At 35.6% G+C, this 6,757-nt stretch overlaps 1 long non-coding RNA gene across 1 annotated transcript; it reads left to right on the top strand.

Moving 5' to 3' along the window:
* Positions 1-2,414: 2,414 nt before the first annotated feature.
* On the top strand, positions 2,415-4,011 carry LOC137073262 (uncharacterized). The gene is made up of 3 exons (XR_010904759.1): positions 2,415-2,792; positions 2,899-2,979; positions 3,712-4,011. It is a non-coding gene; the product is annotated as an uncharacterized lncRNA (long non-coding RNA).
* Positions 4,012-6,757: the final 2,746 nt, after the last annotated feature.

Below are 6,757 nucleotides of genomic sequence, written 5' to 3'. Positions count from 1 at the left end.
TGTTAAGCATTCTTGTGCAGCTCAACAAATGGAATGGAATGTGTTTTGGTTGTGATTGCAAAGTGAGATCATGGTTGTATCTAAGTTATAGGCCCCTGAAAAATTATAGACAATAATGATTTTGGTTATTAGTATGTTTTTCACAGAACAGACTCATCCAAAGCCACTGAATTTGTGTAAGCGTTCTTACATTTTTCTAGACCCTTACATTCATGCAAAAAACAACACTAAAATGCCTCTCAAACAAAACTTCAATGAAATGTTGAACAACTGGGTAAGAATGTAACACTGGACCAAAACTTTTTGGTGGCACAATGCTAATAATAACTTATGCACATAGCTTTAAATGTATGTATGTATTTTTAAAGTAAAAGATCATCAACATTTTCCCCCACTATAAGGCAGAACTCAGCCTTTATTCAAACTGCAATTTTGGTAACAAAGAATGCTTCCATGTCTTTAGTTCCTGTAAAGAATCTCTCTTGATTTCAGGCAGAATAGAAACATATTATTGCCACAACCTGAAATATTATTGAGGTACTGCATGTGGACATCAAAATAGAGGCAGCACTGTAACAGCTGAAGCAACAGAAGAGGAAGAAAGATACACATTACCAAAAGAGTTCTTCTTCTAGTGAGTCAATGTATCTTCAGTCACAAGGTTTACTGAGAGTCGTACACTTCTGCAATCATCTCTTGGAAAAGGGAAGTGCAAGCTTATGTATACAATTGGCAAAACTTTGTTTCAATAGCACTGATATGAGTTTTAAATCTACAATGGTTAAGAAATAAGTCCCAGGTCAGCATACAGTGGGGCCTATTTCACATTCATTTAAATGTGAAAAGTGATCCACTGCAGCCTGAATCATAAATCGGCAGTGGCTGCGGCTCAGTGGTTCACGTAGGTTGTCTACAAACCGAAAGGTAAGTGGTTCAATCCCTGATTCCACCTGACCAAGTGTCGAAGTGTCCATGAGCAAGATACCTAACCCCAGCTGCTCCTGATGAGCTGGATGGCGCCTTACATGGCTGACATCGCTGTCGGTGTATGAATGGGTGAATGCGAGGCAAAATGTAAAGCGCTCTGGATGGCCATATGAGTCTGCCAAAAGCGCTATATAAATGCAGTCCGTTTACCATAATCACACTGTTTGTTTGTGGGCCAGAGGAGAAAATATAATGAGAAAAATCCACTTTTGCTAGTTTAACAATGGAAAAAACCAAAAGGGCTACCTAGTCTCTTAATGAATCATGAGCATAACAATCAGAGTCTCATCTCCCATTCCCTTTAAAATCCAGTTGTGCTTGAACCATGGAGGAATGTTACATGGCGTAATTTGCAAGTTAAAAGACTGACCGCTTCTCCAGAGAGGATTCCCTTTATTTGTAATATTTTAAAAAATATTTCTGTGCTGCTTTTAGTCCCTGTGTGTGTAATAAGCATTCACATTGTACAAATGCCTAGGTGCATATTACTAACAGGCCCTTCAAATAACACACAAAATACTGCGCTATTGACTTTAGATCGGGTTTTTGTAGTCAATAATGCAGTCATTTTCAGTTGCCTCGAAATAGCAATGCGTCAACAATGCACCTGAACCCACCTTGTTTTCAGATCAGCATACCAATGGGAGAACAGATATGCGCGAGTGCATTTGAACAATGTGGCGCTGGATGTGAAAATGACAACTACGTCGGGCTGAAACTAGCAAAAAGCACTTGCGTCGCGCCTGACGTTGCATTGCGCTAAGTATAGGGCCCTTTCACTTTATCCTTATCTGTTTTTCTTTCCCTTACACAATAAAGGTCATGGCTGGTATACTCTTGATTCAGCTTTGGCTTTATAAAAAATCTTCTGTGGAATTTGGCCTCACATCCCTTTCCTTCCTAATTTCTGCCACACTCCCAAATATGCCTAACATCTTGCTACATCAGCTGGAATATAAACCCAACTCGAGGAGTATTACATTTTTTCATATCAAAACGTATACAGTAATTTTGCATTTTTACTTTCAAGTTTTTGTGTGTGAGAGAAAATGCAGAAATTGTTTGATCAAAACTTTGATATCATCTCTCCCTCTTCTTGTTTTTTTTTTCTTCTCTTTTTTCTTCCTCCCATCCCCCACCTCCATTAACTGAAAAAAAGCAGGCAGGTCAAATCAACAGGGAATCATTTACTCTGAAGGTGGAAAAAACTTACTTCCTCCACAGCACTATTAATCTGTGGGCCCTACTATGAATCCTCTTGTGGATAGAAGTGCTGCTACAACAAATTCAAACTATAAATAGAAGATATGTTATTTAATTCACAATGGTGCACGTATGTTATCGTTACACTGTGACAATGATAGCCTACTGAAAATAATCATGAAGACTGCTCAGGTCATAAATCCAGCAACATCTACCTCACTAAAAGTGCCTGCATATCAGAGGTCATTTTACATGCTGAGAATGTGAATGAATGCCTGCCTCTCACTGACAGGCTTTGTTACAGATAGGTTATGAAAATCAGTCAGATAGAATAATCTGAATAAACCGTGCCACTCTCTTCCTCTCGTTTTTCTCACACACTCATCAGAGTCTTTCCACACCCACTTTGCTGCTCTTTCTCTGTTTCTCTCTCTCCTTTTTTTTTTTTTACCCTATTTCACTCTTCTACTCTCAGAGTGAAGTAACTATTTCTGACATGTCTAAGATACAGGCAAGGGAGGGGAAAAGGAGGCGTGCAGACTGTTGTGAAATCTGGAGGAGGGGAGACACCAGCACATTTCCAAAACAGTGCCTGAAAGAATGTAAGATTTGACTCTTATACTAAATAAAATTTCAAACATGCTGAATAAATGAACAACATTAAAGATACCAATTCAGAATAATATAAACACTTTTTTTTTTACCCAGAATGCAAATACAACGCCCTTTTCTGAACTTTGCGATAGCACCATGTTTTACTACCAGGCTAATTAACCCAGTTTCAGAAAAGTAAGCACCCATCCCCTCAATGTTTTGTAATTATTTGTTAGTGGAAGATTATTTTAATCTGGAGAGCATACTTATAAGTAAATTATAATTTGATTGTTGTATGCTGCACAGTTGTATATGCTGCTCAGTCTGCACAGTTTAGATGTTGAGTTGACAATACATGTTAATATGTAATTATTTTCTATTATATAAATGGCCTCAAAAATAAACAGTGCACATAAACATGAAACAATAAGGGGTAATTCAACATTACAGAACCTACCTAAAAATAAGTTGATTTTGGATGCAACACACCTTACAAGATGTTAACAAAATAAAAATACTTTTACTAGGCAAAGAGTAATAAAAGAGAAATAATGGATAACATGCTGAATAATGACAACAGCTGTGGAATTATCATGACATTTTTTGATTGCTCAATTCCCTATCAAACTAAACCTAAACAAGATTTTGCCCAGTCAAAACAAATAGGGGTTTCCCTTGGCGAGGGTTTAGACTGTTCATTTAGAAGTATGTGTTTATGTTGTTGGGTTTGCAGATGTTATGTTTTTATGCAGCATAAACAGGACAGAACAATCATGGACAACCATTTGAGATAGACCTTAAAGGCAGGAAATGGGATTATAAACCATTCGATCTCAGGCTAACAGTTAAAACTATTGTCCTTCACTGGGCCCAAAGCCTGAGCAATGAGCTGAGTAACTTTAAGCATTTTTTTCTCTTTCATTCAAGGTCACACTCACAGCAGCAGGGTTTCAGCCCACTCCACTCCCCCCTCCGCCTGCAGAGAGAGGAACCCTGTCTGATTCTGTCCGCTGTGGAGAGTCTTACCCTGTCTCACTTTATCTGCCTGCGAGAGTCTAACCTTGTCTCACTCTGTCTGCCTGTAGGAGCAGAAGCCTGTCTCACTGTATCTGCCTGTGAAGATTTAAACATCATCGTCTTCTGCCTGGTCCTGTCTTGCTCTCACTTAAAGAGACAGGTCACCCAAAAATTAAAATTCTGTCATCATTAACTTCCCCTCATGCCATTTCCAACCTGTATAATTATGCACAATTTATTGTTTTTTTCTAATAACATGTAATAACAAGGACACTGTAAAATGAAGTGTTACCCTTTCTTATTTGAAAAAAAATAAGTAATTTTGAAGAATGTAGCGTTGTTGACCTTTGAATTCCATTGCATTTTTCATGTTCAAAAGAAAAAAATAAGTCATGCAGCTTTGGAACGACAGGGGGGTAAATGAAGACATGAAATTTCATTTTTTGTGAACTATCGCTATGATGTCACCCTTGTCTATCTATAGTCTCGCTAACTGTGGCCTTCATTCTCTTATTAAGGATTCAACCGTTTTTTTTTTTTTTTTTTTTTTTGGTTTCGCAATCAAGTTAATAATCACCTCAGTGCTTCTTATTAAAGCATTACTAAGAGATCACATTGATAAACTGGTGAAACTACAGTAGGTGTGTTTATGTAAATATGTATGTAGAGACAGAAAAGGAGACAGAGAAATGTGAGAACACTCAATATGTTGGCAGGAGGAATGGAAGCCCCACCTCCTGGATAAATAAGCAAGTTAGTCTGCCATAAAAAAAATAGCCTACACATTTTCATGTGATTTGAGCTCATTTAATTTAAGAAAAATGTACAATTGTTTTGAGATTGAAAGATTGTGAGATTTCATTGCTGATTTACAACTTTGAATGAAAACAGAATCTTGATAAACCATTTGCCATTTGGAAAAGAGGCTGTGGAACGTTAATGTTCTAGTCTGTGAGACTGATTCTAACGGTTAGAGGGGGTATCTATGTTCTCACACTTATCAGCATCAACATCAGCAACAACAATGGATTTACTCTCATCTTAATCAGGCACAAAATCTAGGGCTAAATACGGGATAAACTAGTTAGACTGTCTTATCTCGCTTAATAAGGTTAAAGTCCACAGCATTTTTCCACCACATAGATGTGTAAGCACACTCTTACAGTCTATGGGAGGCCGTTTCAGCATAAAAACGTTCCAGCCTTACTCGTCGTAATTATATTTTTACTAGTAACAATTCAATTAAAGAGCTCTATAATTCAATTTTTACTAGTAACAATTACAATTATAGAGCTCTATAATTGTATTATTACTAGTAACAATTATGATTATAGAGCTCTCTAATTCAATTGTTACTAGTAACAATTATGATTATAGAGCTCTCTAATTGAATTGTTACTAGTAACAATTCCAATTAGAGAGCTCTACAATTCATTTATTACTAGTCATATGTCTCCATTGACTTCCATTCATTTTTAATTATAGAGCTCTGTAATTCAATTGTTACTAGTAACAATTGGGATTATAGAGCTCTCTAATTGAATTGTTACTAGTAACAATTACAACTGTAGAGCTCTCTAATTGAATTCTTACTAGTAACAATTGGGATTATAGAGCTCTGTAATTCAATTGTTACTAGTAACAATTACGATTGTAGAGCTCTCTAATTGTATTATTACTAGTAACAATTCAATTAGAGAGCTCTGTAATTCAAGTATAGAGCTCTGCAATTACACATATCCTTAATGTGTATTTTTACTAGTAATAAATCATTTGAAGAGCTCTGTAATTCAATTGTTACTAGTAACAATTCAATTAGAGAGCTCTACAATCGTAATTGTTACTAGTAACAATTGAATTACAGAGCTCTATAATCCCAATTGTTACTAGTAACAATTCAATTAGAGAGCTCTATAATCCCAATTGTTACTAGTAACAATTCAATTAGAGAGCTCTACAATTGTAATTGTTACTAGTAAAAATTTTATTACAGAGCTCTATAAATAAAAATGAATGGAAGTCAATGGAGACATATGACTAGTAATAAATGAATTGTAGAGCTCTCTAATTGGAATTGTTACTAGTAACAATTCAATTAGAGAGCTCTATAATCATAATTGTTACTAGTAACAATTGAATTAGAGAGCTCTATAATCATAATTGTTACTAGTAATAATACAATTATAGAGCTCTATAATTGTAATTGTTACTAGTAAAAATTTAATTATAGAGCTCTTTAATTGAATTGTTACTAGTAAAAATATAATTACGACGAGTAAGGCTGGAACGTTTTTATGCTGAAACGGCCTCCCATAATAGTCATTTATAAAACCAATAATCGTGTGAAAGAGACATGAAAAACACCTAATATGTGTAATACAAAATTACTAATATGTGTAATACAATACTAATTCCTCTGGTTATTGGATTAAGTTATGGCATCTTGTTTAGAACAATGACAAGACAAGATGAATACATGTTATAGAATGGGTGCTATTTACAATACAAGGGAAAAAGCACAATTGTATTGATAACGTATAAGAATCCAAAATAGTGTAGGCAGTGTTCTTACATATTTGTGTTTAATTTGTTAATACAATCCTGAAATGTACATTAAAAACAAAGATAGCTAGACCTAGGAGGAAATGAGACCAATGTTAAAATAATCTGCAGGAAATAAATGGTGTGCTACTCTGCTCTTCTGTCTGTACGTTTCTGCAGAATGTTACTCAAGGGGAAAGGCCATGCAGTTTCATAGCTGTACAACTATATGATCTTCTGCAAGTGCAGGCGTGTTAATACATGCTATCTTTGTAGTGGAATGTGTAACAGTTTTGTTGATAGCATAGAATTTAGAGTTTGTAGACATCTGGTTCTAGATCAGCACTTATAAACCAACCTCTGCCTGGAATACCACATGAGAGCAAGCAGGAAATTACAGTATTTATTTTGATAT

Source organism: Pseudorasbora parva, chromosome 4, assembly GCF_024679245.1.
Source record: "Pseudorasbora parva isolate DD20220531a chromosome 4, ASM2467924v1, whole genome shotgun sequence".
In the NCBI taxonomy this organism is placed as follows: Eukaryota; Metazoa; Chordata; class Actinopteri; order Cypriniformes; family Gobionidae; genus Pseudorasbora; species Pseudorasbora parva.
Note: the sequence above shows the minus strand (reverse complement) of the source record. Positions and strands in the feature narration are given on the sequence as shown.